The sequence below is a fragment of the Mobula birostris genome, chromosome 14 (genome assembly GCF_030028105.1).
Source record: "Mobula birostris isolate sMobBir1 chromosome 14, sMobBir1.hap1, whole genome shotgun sequence".
NCBI classification, from domain to species: domain Eukaryota; kingdom Metazoa; phylum Chordata; class Chondrichthyes; order Myliobatiformes; family Myliobatidae; genus Mobula; species Mobula birostris.
This window is the reverse complement of record NC_092383.1, coordinates 88810833-88827630: the sequence shown is the minus strand read 5'-3', so window position 1 is coordinate 88827630 and position 16798 is coordinate 88810833. Positions and strand designations below refer to the sequence as shown.

The 16798-nt window shown below is 43.3% G+C and overlaps 1 protein-coding gene across 5 annotated transcripts in view; it reads left to right on the top strand.

Moving 5' to 3' along the window:
• The window catches only part of LOC140210073 (solute carrier family 45 member 3), a 171585-nt gene that overhangs the window by 194 nt on the left and 154593 nt on the right, over nt 1-16798 (top strand). The window contains exon 2 of one of the 5 annotated variants that reach the window (XM_072278858.1): nt 1611-1713. The exons of the other annotated variants lie outside the window; for them this stretch is intronic. The gene's annotated coding sequence lies outside the window, so the exon portion shown is untranslated. The remainder of the gene's footprint in view (nt 1-1610; nt 1714-16798) is intronic. 5 annotated transcript variants of the gene reach the window in all.

The window sequence follows — 16798 nt, the reverse complement described above, 5'->3', positions numbered from 1 at the left end:
GAAGGCAACCCCGTTTTATTCCAAACTTCCATCTCGCTAAACTTTCCTTAGAACTTTAATTTTGAAAAAAAGAACCCAACAATTCGTTTGTGTGAAAAGTTTTTGGCTACGGTATAGGGGTCGACGGTGCGGAAGAAATGCCATCTGGAGAGGGGGCTCGCGGTGTTTTTAACGTGACGTTATGCTTTGGAGACAAAAGCTAGTGATTCCTGTTTAAGACAAAGTTGAAGGTGCTCTAATTGAGCAAATCATTTAGAATAGCTGAAATCTGCCGTAGGTTAGTCCGTGGTTCTATTCATAGATTATTTCCTTCTAGTTGAAATCTCCCAAACATAAAAGATCGCGGTGCCAGGAATCGTGAATTTTCTTCATTTTAAATCGTGTTGATTAGAATTTCTTCTCCCGCCCCCTCTCTTCCAATTTCTTTCTTCACGTTATTTTCCGGATTACAGTCGTTAGGTGTGGCAAACCTATGTATTTTAACTAGCTTTTTTAAAATGTAAATTTAAACAAAAGGTCTTGGAGCCAAATGACAAAAGCGGGAGATTATGTCGTGGCTTTTTTCACCTACAGCGATTTAACGAGAGCTGTCCTGCTCAAGGCTCTTTGGAGATTGTAGTTTCTGCCTCCTGTGTTTATAATCTGGGACCATTAACCGCCCCCCCCCGACAATAGCATCCGATTAAAACCTCCACATTTGAGTGACAGCCTAATTTTATTGTTAGTTTGGAGGCTGTTGATTCGTCTCTTCCGTGTAAGCATTACAGAGAACTGTCGTCAAATTGTTTTTTTAACTGCTTTGCTGATTTTTTTATGGTTTTCTTGGCCAGGTTAATAAATAACAGAGCAGTATGAAACGGCCATTGTATGCCAACTCCACAGGTTTGAATACTTCAATAGTAAATTACGTAGTATTTCGCGTACCAAGGCAGAAAACTAATGTATTGGTTACACTGGATGGGCGCCAAGGAGAACCTCCGGGTTTATTCGGGGTGAAATTGTGTTCCGGCTGTTTTTTTGTGTGTCATTTCTGACACGGGCATTGTTCCCATTCCTGATCACCATCTAGTGGGATTGTATGCTAAAAACCTTGCTCCCCTTTCTGTTCCCATCTCCTCTATTCCGTTTACTTGTCATTAATTCCTGCCATCCGTCCAACGATCTCTTTAACACCCTACCACCAGGAGGGAGATACCGTACTCTAGGACCAGAACCGTTGGGTTGGAAAAGGGTTGCTCCCTCCAGCCCGGGAGACGACTGAACTCCTTGCCACCACCCAGGTCTCTTCACTAATGAAGCGTTCTTCTATATACTTTTTAACTTGTGTCTTAAGTGCATCTTGTTACTTGTTAATTTATTTGTGGTAGTATTATCCTAAAGTGTTGCATGTGAGCTATATCTACTGTGTTGTGCACCTCAGTCGGGAGGAACGTTTCATTTGGCAGTATACATCTGTACCGTTGAATGACAATAAACTTGAACTTTTTGTGAACTACCTTGAGGTATTTATCTCTGGCAGGGTCTGCCTGGATGGTATACAGAACTAAACCTTTACATTGTATCTAGATGTTTGTGTCAATAATTAACTGATACCTGTACTCTTGTCCTAGATCCCCTGTCCCATCGACAATTGCTGTGTTACTGACACAGGTAAAGGATCGTACCAAAAAGTTCACTCAGAACCGAATTTGTCCAAACACTGACTTAGATACGGTGAGATTTGTTGTTTTGCAGCAACAGTACAGGCAAGCATATTCAATCACTGTAAATTACGTGAATAAATAGTGTCAAAGAAAGGAATAATAAATCAGAATCAGGCTTAATACACCGGCATGTGTTGTGAAATTTGTTGTCTTTGCGGCAGAAGTGCAATGCAATACATAATAGAGGTAAAAAACTGAATTACAGTAACAGTATATATATATATATATACACAAACTTTTGTATATGTATATATTAAATAGTTAAATAAGTGGTGCAAAAATAAAAATTTAAGAAAGTAGTGTGGTAGTGTTAAAAGGTTCACTGTGTCTTCAGAAATCTGGCAGAGATGAAGAAGCTATTCCCGAATCATTGAGTGTGTGCCTTCAGGCTCCTGTATCTCCTCCTTGATGGTAGCAGTGAGAAGAGGGCACGTCCTGGGAGATGGGGGTCCTTATTGATGGATGCCGCCTTTCTGAGGCATCGCTCCTTGACGATGTCCTGGATGCTTCGGAGCCTGGTGCCCATGATGGGAGCTGACTGAGTTTACAACTCTCTACAACTTATTTCGATTCTGTGCAGTAGCCGCCCCCCCCCCCCCCATACCAGACGTTAATGCAGTCAATTAGGATGCTCTCCACATTACATCTGAAGAAACTTGAAGTGGTGTTCATGGATACTATTGAATGGAATAGTGTTACATTTAGTGTTACAAAGCTGATGGCAGAGGGGGAGAAACTATTCCTGGATGTGTGGGTCTTCAGGCTCCTGTGCCTTCTCCTCATCGATGGCAACGAGGAGGGGCATGTCCTGGACGGTGAGAGTCCTCAATAATGAACCCCGCCCTCTTGAGCATGTCCTCGGTGGTGGGGAGGTTCCTGCTGAAGAACTGTGTCCCACTGCAGGTCAGTGCTCCAGAGGGGTTTGGAAAATGGAAAAGAGGACGTGTATTTAGAAAGAATCTTTCACAATTTTGCTAATCCATAGAACTTCACAGTAGTTCTGAATGTAGTAACTTGTACTGTAGGAAATATAGCAGCTAATTGTTCAAAATCTACACAAACAAGACAGGTATGCTTTTTTAGAGATACTAATTTATATGTTGGTTGGAAGAAGACGGAGGAGAGGAATTAAAGAGGCAGTGCACTGTGAGACTTTACGTTGCTCAGATAACAGAGGGTTGCAGCTTGCAGTGAGGTAATTGTCCAGAATGTCTGTGTTGGATCCATGAGCAAACTATAATAAATTCCATTTTGTTGCTCGCACTACAATGTTCCGATATTTATTTAGTTCTCTTTTAGAATGCAAAATATTGTAGCACAGCACAGGTCGTTCGGCCCACTATGTTGTGCTGGTCCTTTAACCTGCTCTAAGATCAATATAACCCTTCAATCTCGCATAGCCTTTCATTTTTCTATCATTTGCAGTACTGTGCAAACATCTTATGTATGAAAACTAGGCTGCCTAAGACTTGCACAGTACTGTATTTATCAACATGGAGTGGAGAGCGAGTTTGTAAGTGCGGCGGGAGCAGAGGATGCTGGGGAATCACTGCGGCTGGGGTGTGGGATGGGTGGTAGAGAAGGAATGCCGGGAAGGTGGGGTGAAGCGGGTGTAGACACCCCAGCCCTGAGACATCGGGCAAGGTCATTTGATTCCAAGCTATTGGTTTATTGATCATTACGGAATGTGCTTCCTGCTCCCTTCCCCTTTTCCCAACCATGATTCCCCTCTCCCTGCCCCCTCCCCACTCTCTGTCCACAATAGAGACCCACATCAGAATCAGGTTTATCTTCAGTTACATGTCATGATTTATTTTGTGGCTGCAGTACAGTGCAGGGCATAAAATTACTACAGTACCGTGCAAAAGTTATAGGCACCCCAGCTATATGTATGTGCCTAAGACTTTCGCATGATGCTATATGCCTGTCTGTCTCTTAAAAGTACGTAATGTATCTACTTCGACCACCCCTCCTGGCAGGGTAGTCTATGTACTCACAATCTGTGTAAGAGAAAACTTACCTCTAACGGCTGGGAGACCATTTTGCTGAACACCTACGCTCTGTCCGCCAGAGAAAGCAAGATTTCCCAGTGGCCACACATTTTAATTCCACGTCCCATTCCCATTCTGATATGTCTACCCACGGCCTGCTCTACTGTCAAGATGAAGCCACACTCTGGTTGGAAGAACAACATCTTATATTCCGTCTGGGTAGCCTCCAACCTGATGGCATGAACATGGATTTCTCTAACTTCTGTTAATGCCCCTCCTCCCCTTCTTACCCCATCCCTTATTTATTTATTTATTTATTTATTTATCTATCTATCTATTTATTTATCCCTCCCTCCCCCCCCTTTTTTCCTCTCTTTTTTCTCCCTCTGTCCCTCTCACTATAACTCCTTCCTTGCCGTCCATCCTCTGGGCTCCCCTCCCCCTTTCTTTCTCCTTAGGCCTCATGTCCCATGATACTTTATACTTTATTGTCGCCAAACAATTGGTACTAGAACGTACAATCATCACAGCGATATTTGATTCTGCGCTTCCCACTCCCTGGATTACAAATATTAAATATTAAAAATAGTTAAAATTAGTAAATATTAAAATTTTAAATTATAAATCATAAATAGGAAATAGAAAAATGGGAAGCCTCTCCCTTCTCCAGTTTTGTATCCCTTTTGCCAATCAACTGTCCAGGTCTTGGCTCCATCCTTTCCCTTTCCTGTCTTCTCTTATCATTTCAGATTTCTCCCTCCCCCTCCCACTTTCAAATCTCTTACTAGCTTTTCTTTCAGTTAGTCCTGATGAAGGGTCTCGGCCCGAAACGTCGACTGTACCTCTTCCTAGAGATGCTGCCTAGCCTGCTGCATTCGCCAGCATTTTTAGTGTGTGTTACCTCTGACATCTTTTTTACCAATCATCTTAAAATTGTGTCCCCTCATGTTAGCCATTTCAGCCCTGAGAACAAGTCTCTGGCTGTCGACTCGATCTATGCCTCTTATTCTGCACACCTCTCGTTCTTCCTTTGAGAATTAGTATTGTTGATAGAAGTTTATAAGTTAGTGAGGAACGGTTAGAGTATACAGCAGACATCTTTTTCCCAGGGTTGAAATGGGTGCCTCGGTAGTGTAGCAGTTAGCGTGACGCTATTACAGTCGGGGGTTTTCCAGAGTTTGGAGTTTGGTCCTCCGGTTTCCCCCCCACAGTTCAAGGATGTTCATTGGTCATTGTAAATTGTCCCGTGATTAGGGTAAGGTTAACCTAGTTTGTCAGGGGTTGTTGGGATGGCATGAATGGCCTACTCTGTGCTATATCATGAAATAAATAAAAATATAAACTTTAATTAAATGTCTAGTAGTGGAGGCATTGAAGACAAAAGGGGATAAGTTTCAAGCGAGGTGTGCGGGGCTGAATGAGTGGTGCATGCCTGGAGTGGAGGCAGATATGTTGCTAGAGATTAAGAGGCTGTTCGATAGTCAAATGAATGTGCTGAGAATGGAGGGAGATGGGCATTGTGTTGGCAGAAGGGATTAGTTAGGCCTTTAAATAAAGTACACCAGTGCCTCTACTTCCTAACAAAATTTAACATGTCCCTTTGACCCTCGCCAGTGTTTATCTGCGCACTTTTGGAAAGCATCCTATCCGGATGTATCACCGCTTGGTGCGGCGACTGCTCTGCCCGAGACAGTCAGAAACTGTAGGTCAACATAGATCAGCACATCACCGAAACGAGGCTTCTTTTCATTGACTCTGCCTTTACCTCGCTGCCAGCATAATAACCATATAACAATTGCAGCACGGAAACAGGCCATCTCGGCCCTTCTAGTCCGTGCTGAACGCTTACTCTCACCTAGTCCCACCGACCTGCACTCAGTGCATAACCCTCCATTCCTTTCCTGTCCATATAGCTGTCCAATTTAACTTTAAATGACAACATCGAACCTGCCTCAACCACTTCTGCTGGAAGCTCATTCCACACAGCTACCACTCTCTGAGTAAAGAAGACCGCACCCAAACCAGACATTGTCTCATCTTCGATTCCCACCCACCCCCCCACATTGGGCAAAAGATTCATAAGTCTGAAAGCAAATACCACCAGGCTAAGGGACAGCTTCTTCCTCTCTGTTATAAGACAATTGAATGGTGCCCTACTACTGCACTTTCTCTGTAACTGTTACACTTTATTTTGCTTTCTCTTTTTGTTTCTCTTGTCCTACCTCAAATAAAATGATCTGTATAGATGGTATGCGAAACCAAATTACAAAGAGTAGTGGATACGGCCCAGTCCGTCACGGGTAACGCGCTCGTCATCGCTGAGCACATCGCCACTGAGCGTTGTCGCAGAAAACAGCATCCATCATCAGGGACCCCCACCATACAGGACGTGCTCTCTTCTCACTGCTGCCATCAGAAAGAAGGTAGAAGAGACTCGGGACCCACACCACCAGGTTCAGGAACGGTTATTACCCGTCAGCCATCAGGCTCTTGAACCAGAGGGGATGACTTCACTTCACTCGCCCCATTACTAAAATGTTCCCTCAACCTATGGACTCACTTTCGGGACTATTCACCTCATGTTCTCTTTTATTATTGATTATTTATCTATTATTATGATTTATTTATTTTTGTATTTGCGCAGTCTGTTGTCTTTTGCAACACTGGTTGAATGCCCAACTTGGTGCGATTTTAATTGATTCTATTCCAGTTATTATTATAGAACGTAGAACATAGAATAGTACAGTACAGTACAGGCCTTTCTGCCCACAATGTTGTGTCGACCCTCAAACCCTGCCTCCCATACAAGCCCCCACCTTAAATTCCTCCATATATTATATTCTCAATTTATTGAGTATGCCCATTAGAAAATGAATCTCAAGATTGTATATGGTGACATATATCTACTTTGATAATAAATTTACCTTGAACTGTGAACTTTAAGATATTTTCATTATGTTTCAAAGTAAATTTGGCACAGGCCCCTTTGAAAGTGTTAAAAAGTGTTCTTAACTCCTTTATATCATTTTATCTTTGGTGCAACTTTAGTGAAAATCCCTTGTATCCATTCCAAGATTCTGACATCCTTCCAAAGGTGTAGTGCCCAGAATTGGTCTCAAAACTCCAACTGTGGACTAACCACTAATCAAGGAATGCATTGTATAATATACACTGTGTATCTCCTGCACCTAACAGTGGCAACTGAGTGTGTGTCTGTGGTCTTCTGCTGCTGTAGCCCATCCACTTCAAAGTTCAACATGTTGTGCATTCAGAGATGCTCTTCTGCACACCACTGTTGTAGCATGTGGTTATTTGAGTTACTGTCAACTTCCTATCAACTTGAGCCAGTCTGGCCAATCTGCTCTGACTTCTCTCACGAATGAATCATTTTTGCCCACAAAACTGCTATTCACTGGAGGTTTTTTTATTTTTTGCACCATTCTCTGTAAACTCCAAACTATTGTGCATCAAAATCCCAGGAGATCAGTGGTTTCTGAGATACTCAAAGCACCCCATCTGACACCAACACAATACCATGTTCAAAGCCACTTAGATAAAATTCCTTCCCCATTCTGATATTTGGTCTGAACAACCTCTTGACCATATCTGCATGCTATTATGCATTGAGTTGCTGCCACATGATTGACTGAGTAGATACTTGCATTAACAAGCAGGTGTACCTAATAAAATGGCCACTGAGTATATGGAAGTGTTATGGTTTTGCTTCTTGGAATGGATACAGATGGCGTTCACTAAAATTGTATCAAAACTCTGCACAAAGAAATTCAAAGAAACTAGCTTGTTCCAACAGTTCAGAAGGTTAAAGAATGCTTTATCACGTTCAAAGGGGATGTGCTAAGTTTACTTCGAAAATTAATTGTAACTTCTTAGATTGACAGAGTTAATAAAGCAAGACAATCTATTACCACTGGTCAGGGTGTGAGTAATATACGAAGGGTTATACCTTTACTTGCGTCCTTTCTAGCTTCGATCTCATATCTGTATGTTTTTGCTTTTAAGCAGTCGTCTTGACTTGCTATGCCACCTACAAAGATTTCAATGCATGCCTTCCTTTTGTCTTATTCCCCAGATGTTCCCCACGAAAACGTGCCCTCACTGGTCCCTTCCAATGTTTTCTTCCCTGCGGTGCTCGCCAAATATTGCTCAACAACCTCAGCGATTCCTTCTCCCTCCTTAAACATAATGTTCCTCTATTCCTAATCCGTGATTTTTATTGCTATTTTCCAGAAATGATTATTCCTGCAGCTCTTGCATCTTTCTGCAATTTGGCTGCAAACTTCTCCGACCATTCACTTCTTGCGGTTTATTGATCAGAAGCTCACACCCAGCAGCCTGATAGTTTGGCTGTCGTCCACATTTCCAACCACGCACCCTGCCTTTGAAGCTTAAAGGTGCAGGTCCTCCGCAGCCTTGCAAATGGCCAGCTTGTGTACAGTGAGTGGGAGACCAGCGGAAATCGTTTTTAGATTTAATTGTGTATAATTTGAGTTTTTCTTCGAAGTCAATTGGCCTGCTTCTGTGTTGCATGTCTTCAGCCATCAGAAATCTGGCCAGAGTCCTGATGAAGGGTCTCATCCTGAAATGTCGACTGTTTGTTCCTTTCCATGGATGCTGCCGGACCTGTTGAGTTCCTCCAGCATCTTGTGTGTGTTACTCTGGATTTCCAGCATCTGCAGAATCTGAGTTAACCATTCAGACCATGGCTACTGTGCTAACTCTCTCAAGTTGAACTTTCCTAACCTAATCTCATTATCCTGCTCCACCCACCCCCCCCCCCACCCCAGCTGGGTTCAAAGCTTTAATCAGATTTCTGAAAGCAATGATACAGAAACAGACAGTTTGCCTCACAATGTCCCTGCTGATCTTCAAGTACCACTTGCTCAGCACTTGGCCTGTAGCCAAAGTCGGGTTTATTGTTACATGCATGAGTGCAGTGAGAAACTTGCTTGCAGCCGCATCACAGGCACATAACATAGCGCTGTCGCAGGAAAGCAGCATTCATCAAGGACCCCCGCCAACCAGGCCGTGCTCTCTTCTCACTGCTGCCAGCAGGAAGGTGGTACAGGAGCCTCAGGACCCACACTACCAGGTCCATGAACAGTTATCACCCCTCAGCCATCAGGCTCTTGAACCAGAGGGGATAATTTCACTTGCCCCATCTCTGAACGGTCCCCACAACCTATGGACACTTTCAAGGACTCTTCATTTCACGTTCTCAATATTTATTGCTTATTTACTTATTATTATTATTATTTCTGTTTTATTTCCTTTTGTATTTGCACATCGGTTGTTTAACTGTCCTGTTGGGTGTGGTGTTTTATTGATTCTATTATGTTTCTTGGATTTACTGAGTATGTTCGCGAGAAAATGAATCCCCGGGTTATATGGTCAAGGGTGACATATATGTACTATGATACTAAATTTACTTTCAACTTTGAACTTTAATATAAGCAGCATTCAAAGAAAAGTGTAAACAAATTATCCACAATTTTAGCAACAATTAGTACAATTAAAACTACAAAAAGAAATTCCATTTTAACGTAACGTGATCAAGGTGGTCGTAGTGTTGCTGAACTGTAGCGATTAGGGTTGTGCTGTGGTTCAGGCACTAAATGGTTGAAGGGAAATGTTGCTCTTGAGCCTGCTGATTGTGGGACTTCTGGCTTCTGTACCCCCAGCTGATGAAAAGATGGCCTGGTCCAGATCTTTGAGGCAGCATCTTCTGTTGATGATATCGTTGGTGGGGAGAGATTGTCACCATGATGTATTGGGGCTGAGTCCACTACCTTCTGCAGTTTGTTATGTTCCCACTCGTTTGCAGGAATTTGCACTGTAGTGTCGCGGTTAGCCCGACGCTATTACAGCACGGGACGTTCCGGGTTTGGAGTTCAATTCTGCCGCCGTTCTGTAAGGAGTCTCTGTACGTTCTCCCCGTGGAATGCTCGGGTTTTCTCCGGGTTTCCTCCCACGGATATACCGGTTAGGCTAATCGCTCTTTGTAAATTGTCTCCCAATTAGGTTTGGGTTGCTGGGGCGGCGTGGCACAAAGGGCTGGAAGGGCTGTGTCTCGGGAAATAAGTGACCGTGATGCAACCGGTTAGGATACTTACAACCTAAGGAGTTCGTACGTTCTCCCTGTGACTGCGTGGGTTTCCTCCGGGTGCTCCTGTTTCCTCCCACGGTTAAGAAAAAGCTTGCGGGATGGTAGGTTAATTGGTCACAGGGGTGTAGTTGGACAGCAAGGGCTCATTGGGCTGGAAGGGCCTGTTACCATGGTGTAACTCTTTAAAAAAAAAGTGCATCGGTAGAAGTTTGTTAGAATGTTTGGTGATAAGCTGAACTTATTTATTTACGTTCCCAACCAGCGTTCCATGGACTCCTTGCTTCATGGTATTGACCCATGGCATTAAAAAGGTTGGGAACCCTTGATTTAGAGATACAGCGTGAAATAGGTCCTACTGGCTCTTTGAACCACGCCGCCAACAACTCCCAGTTTAACTTTAGCCAATTCACAGGGTAACTTACAATGACCAATTAACCTACTAACCTTTGGACTGTGGGAGGACACTGGAGCACCTGGAGGAAACCCACAGATTCCACTGGGAGGACGTACTAACTCCTTACAAACCTCCTTAACCTCCGTTGGATCCTGATGGTCTTGTGATCCAAAGGGTCTTCAGCAGTCAAGAAATGAGGATTAAATTTATTCCTTATGATTGTGTTGTTCAGAGTTACAAGAGCCAAGAAAAACAAGAAGTGGAAGAGTTGAGAGAACAAAGAAATGATAACAAGATTCCAGTAGCAACAATTAACCACTAAATTAGCCAGATTCAAGTAGCGTGACACTAGTCTCTATCTAGAAGTTAAGAAGTTTCCAGAAAAGTACAGTACCATAATTACTGGAAAATTTACTGAACAATTACATGTATATAGGTGATTATATAGAATTACAAGCATAAGAATGTTAAACTACAAGAAAAATAAAATTCTATACCCTAATCCAACACCTCAAAGTTCGAAGAAAAAATAAAAATATAATTGTAATAATATTGAATGACTAATATATGTGAATAATACTGAGAACATACAATAAGTTATAGAAGAATTGAAAGTGAGCCCATAATTTGTGGAATGAGTTTAGAGTTGAGGAGAGTAGAGTTACCACACTGGTTCAGGAGCCTGATGGTCGTTGGGTAATACTACCCTGAGATTCAATTTCTTGTGGGCATTCAGAGTAGAACAAAGAAATATGATAGAATCAATGAAAAACTGCACACTAAGACTGGCAGTCAGCCACTGTGCAAAAGAAGACAACTGCAAATAGAAAGAAATATATATAAACAAACAAACATCCAGATAGCAGAGACCCTGCCATCGTCAACCGTGCTTTGCGTATGAGTACAACCAGCCAAGAATCAGTCCGACCAGGATGCTCTTTTGAATAAGCGACAAATTTACGATGACAGCTGCAATATTCTTAATGTTCTAAGTGGTTTATGCTCTTCTCTTCATCAATTAAATATATTGTACTAGCTGTCAGATCTGCTTCAGAGCACATCACTCATAACGTTTGGGCAAGTGTCCTCTCTAATTGTTTCCTAAGTTACCAGAAATGTCTGTTGGCGTTGGAAGTTGTGCATGGAATACATAGTAGAAGTCTTCTGTGTGAGGAAAGTTTTCTTCAGGGTGCTTTGGAGTCTCCTTTTAATGATTATATTATAGTGTGTCCTTAGATTATATTATAGTATGTTCATAGATTATACCATAGTGTATCCATACATTATACTGCAGTGTATCCATATATTGTACTAACCCTAGCTATGGGTAAATAGGCCCACTGCCTTGTAGGCAGCCTCAGGAGAGACAAAGGCTAAGGGAGTAAACCCAGACGGCAAATCCAGCGTGGAGCCCCTGTGGCAGCTGGACATCATTGAACAACCTTCTAGCAGCTCCTGCAGCCAAGATGGTGGCAAGCATACTGCTTCATGAGCTTTCCTTTGGACTACACTGGTGAGGCCAAGAGGGAGATCTTGACGACTGGGCATGTCAGGATCTCCATACCTTCTGCCCAGGCTTGTGATGATGATCATCATCACCCATTGTCCTTCGAGACAGACGGATGCCAACCACCACGTTATACTATAATGTATCCATACAATATACTAGTGTATCCATACATTATACTATAGTGTATCCATACAATATACTATAGTGTATCCATACATTATACTGTAATGTATCCATACAATATACTATAGTGTATCCATACTATACTATAATGTATCCACACCATATACTATAGTGTATCCATACATTATACTATAGTGTATCCATACAATATACTATAGTGTATCCATACAATATACTATAATGTATCCATACATTATTCTATAGTGTGTCCATACATTATATTATGGTGTGTCCATAGATTGTTCTATAGTGTGCAGATTGTAACTTAAAACCACCAACACACCAAAGGGAAGGATATAGAATCAAGGAGTCAGCACACGACAGCACAGAATCAGGCCTACAGCACAACTTGCCAAACTATCAATCTGTCTAGTTCATTTACCCACACCAGAAGTATAGCCCTCCATTCTCCTCCCACCCACGTACTTATTCAAACTTCTCTTAAAAGTTGCAATTGAACCCACGTCTCCCACTTCCCTTTGAGTGAAGAAATTCTCCTTTAGTACTTCCTGTTTCATCCTTAACCCATCACCTCTAGTTCCAGCCTCACCCAACCTCAGTGGAAAAAGCCTGCTTGCATTGACCCTATCCTTTCATAATATTTTTTAACCTCCATCAAATCTCCCCTCATTCTGCTACATTCCAGTGCTAACCTCTTCAATCTTTCCCTATCACTCAGGCCCTCAAGTCCTGGTAACATCCTTGTAAATTTTCTCTGTTCACTGATAATAAAAGTGATCTTACCAGCCGGATGAGATTGAAAGTGGTGAGGGGAAAGGGGCCCAATGAGGGATTTGTATGTAAGTCTGCAATATTTTAAAACTGAGTCACTCCTCGACTCTTCTTGTGATGTTGAAATATTGTGGGATACCCATCAGCCCAAAAGCTGTCGGGAGTTTGCAGGCTGATGTACATTGGCCCTGTGCTGTCTGTAGGGTACATTACCAGCAGCTGAGATCAGCAAACTTAGGAGATCAGATGGCTCCTGGGGTTTTCTTAATGTAACATTTTTAGTCACTAAGGCAAATACTGTCAGGAAGATGACTCAAATTCTGCTGGCAGATTAAATTTCATCTTGTGGCCAATTTATCTGGTTTATGGAATTAGCAAATAATGATTTATGTCTCGCTAAATGCTTCATTGGAAATCTTGGCACAAGCCAGTAGTAGTTTATTAACTCTTTGTTGGTGGGATTACATAATGATTTTAAATTTTTAATAGATGCATTTCTGCTGTCTTCACAGATTTTACTATTTTATGTAAACCGTTAAAAATATAAGGTTCCAAGTAAATTTATTTTCAAAGTATATGTCACCTGGGTGATAGGGTGGAGATATGTCCCTACCAAAGGAGGTGTAAGGCGCTCCTTCCCTCCGTTAGCCTGCAGGTCACCCTTGGGCAAGGTGTAACACCTGCTTAGACCCCCGATCAGGGTCCTGTAAAGCCATGAGAGCAGGTGGTGGATGGTCGTATGAGTGGCTGGTTTCATATCACAAGCCCTGGCTATCTGACCGCTGTCACTGTGCAGACAATCTCTGAAGAGTATTGATAATGGCTGGGGTCACCGGTCTTGTAAAGACACTGCCCAGAAGGAGGCAATGGTAAGCCACTTCTGTATATAAAAAAATATTTTTAAAAATTGCCAAGAGCAGTCATGGTCTTGGAAAGACCATGATCTCCTATGTCATCGGCGTGGCATATAACGAACGAAGATCGAATGGACGTGGAAAGGATGTTTCCAGTAATGGGGGAGTCTAAGACCAGAGGGCATAGCCTTGGAATACAAGGACGTCCCTTTAGAGCAGAGATGGAATTTCTTCAGCCAGAGACTATAAGACCTTGGGAGGATGGTGAATGTATGGGATTCGTTGCTGCAGATGCTATGTGGCCAAGTCACTGGATATACTTAAAGCGAAGGTTGATAGGTAACGCTCACAACATGCTGGAGGAACTCAGCAGGTCGAGCAGCATCCGTGGAAACGATCGGTCAATGTTTCAGGCCGGAACCCTTCATCAGGACTGAAGAGGGAAGGGGCAGAGGCCCTATAAAGAAGGTGGGGGGAGGGTGGGAAGGAGAAGGCTGGTAGGTTCCAGGTGAAAAACCAGTAAGGGGAAAGATAAAGGAATATTCCTTCTTCACCTTTCCTGCCTATCACCTCCCTGCTTCCCCTCCCCCACTCCTTTATCTTTCCCCTTACTGGTTTTTCACCTGGAACCTACCAGCCTTCTCCTTCCTACCCTCCCCCCACCTTCTTTATAGGGCCTCTGCCCCTTCCCTCTACAGTCCTGATGAAGGGTTCTGACCCGAAACGTTGACTGATTGTTTCCACGGATGCTGTCCGACCTGCTGAGTTCCTCCAGCGTGTTGTGAGTGTTGCTTTGACCCCAGCATCTGCAGAGTGTTTTGTGAAGGTTGGTAGGTTCTTGATCAGTGAGGGCATCAAAGGTGATGTGGAGAAGGTGGGAGAATGGAGGTGAGCGGGATAATAAGTCAGCCATGAAGAAATGACGGACTGTGTGGGCTGGGTGGCCTAGTTCAGCTCCTGTGTCTAATGGTCTTATGGAATCAGACTGGGTAATGGGAGAGGGACCTTGTTCACTCAATGTTGCATCCTGTCTTCCGTTAGAATTCAGTGACTGACTCAGTCTGCTAATTTGTAGCAGCACACACAAAATGCTGGAGCAACTCAGGAGGTCGGGCAGCATCTATAGAATCAATAAACAGTCGACATTTCAGGCTGAGACCCTTCATCAGAGCTTATTTTATCTGCTTCCTTTGGTGGAGTTTTTTTTCTCCATGTTTCATACCAACAAACCACAAACGTATAATTTCCTTGGCTAAAAATGTAAAAGCAGTTTATTTTCAGTAATGCAGGCCAGTCATTCTCAAAGACTGTAAGTTGCACCATTTCTATTTAGAGTTGCACCTGAGAGGTTTACAGAAAACATTTTGTTTGTATGACTGGCTGGAAGAGTGCAAATCCCATCTGAGAACACATCTTTAATATGACGGGCTGGATGAGTGCCGTTCCCAGCTGAAAGCATATCATTCAGATAACCGGCTGGACGAGGACAGTCCCCAGCTGAAAAGATATCGTTCATATGACCGGCTGGACGAGTGCAGTCCCCAGCTGAAAAGATATTGTTCATATGACCGGCTGGACAAGTGCAGTTCCCAGCTGAAAAGATCAGCTGCAAGCACGCAAGTTTACAGTTTGTTTTAACTTCCCTTTAGGGGTCAGCAGTGGGAAGGGAAGCTTCAAGTTCCTGAGTGTCAGCGTCTCAGAAGATCTGTCCTGGGCCCAGCACGTTGATGCAATCACAAAGAAGGCAGTCTTTCTGCATTAGGAGTTTGAGGAGATTGGTGTGTCTTCAAAGACTCCGATGAATTTCTACAGATGTACTATGGAGAGCCTTCTGACTGGTTGCATCACCAGTACAGAGTCTCCAATGTGTACAGTAGCATCAGGAGAAGCTGCAGGAGGTTGTAGACCCAATCCGCTCCATCGTAGGCATTAGCCTTCCCACCACTGGGAACATGGGCAAAATTAGGGCACATGGTATTGGGGGCAGAGTACTGACATGGATTGAAAATTAGCTGGCTGACAGAAAACAAAGAGTAGCGATTAATGGCTCCCTTTCGGAATGGCAGGCGGTGACCAGTGGGGTACAGCAGGGTTCAGTGCTGGGACCGCAGCTGTTTACAATATATATTAATGATTTAGATGAGGGAATTAAAAGTAACATTAGCAAATTTGCCGATGACACAAAGCTGGGTGGCAGTGTGAAATGTGAGGAGGATGTTATGAGAATGCAGGATGACTTGGACAGGCTGGGTGAGTGGGCAGATGCATGGCAGATGCAGTTTAATGTGGATAAATGTGAGGTTATCCACTTTGGTGGTAAGAACAGGAAGACAGGTTATTATCTAAATGGAAGCAACACACATAAAAGTTGCTGGTGAACGCAGCAGGCCAGGCAGCATCTCTAGGAAGGGGAGATTATCTCCCCCTCCCCCTCCAACTTTCAAATCCCTTACTCCCTCTTCCTTCAGTTAGTCCTGACGAAGGGTCTCGGCCTGAAACGTCGACTGCACCTCTTCCTAGAGATGCTGCCTGGCCTGCTGCGTTCACCAGCAACTTTTATGTGTGTTGCTTGAATTTCCAGCATCTGCAGAATTCCTGTTGTTTGCATTATCTAAATGGAGTCAAGTTAGGAAAAGGGGAAATACAACGAGATCTAGGTGTTCCTGTACATCAGTCACTGAAAGCAAGCATGCAAGTACAGCAGGCAGTGAAGAAAGCTAATGGCATGCTGGCCTTCATAACAAGGGGAATTGAGTATAAGAGCAAAGAGGTCCTTCTGCTGCTGTACAGGGCCCTGGTGAGACCACACCTGGAGTACTGTGTGCAGTTTTGGTCTCCAAATTTGAGGAAGGACATTCTTGCTATTGAGGGAGTGCAGCGTAGGTACACAAGGTTAATTCCCGGGATGGCGGGACTGTCATATGTTGAAAGATTGGAGCGACTGGACTTGTGTACTCTGGAATTTAGAAGGCTGAGAGGGGATCTTATTGAAACATACAAGATTATTAAGGGATTGGACACGCTGGAGGCAGGAAGCATGTTCCCGCTGATGGGTGAGTCCAGAACCAAAGGCCACAGTTTAAGAATAAGGGGTAGGCCATTTAGAACGGAGTTGAGGAAAAACTTTTTCACCCAGAGAGTGGTGGATATATGGAATGCTCTGCCCCAGAAGGCTGTGGAGGCCAAGTCTCTGGATGCTTTCAAGAAAGAGATGGATAGAGCTCTTAAAGATAGCGGAATCAAAGGTTATGGGGATAAGGCAGGAACTGGATACTGATTGTGGATGATCAGCCATGATCACAGTGAA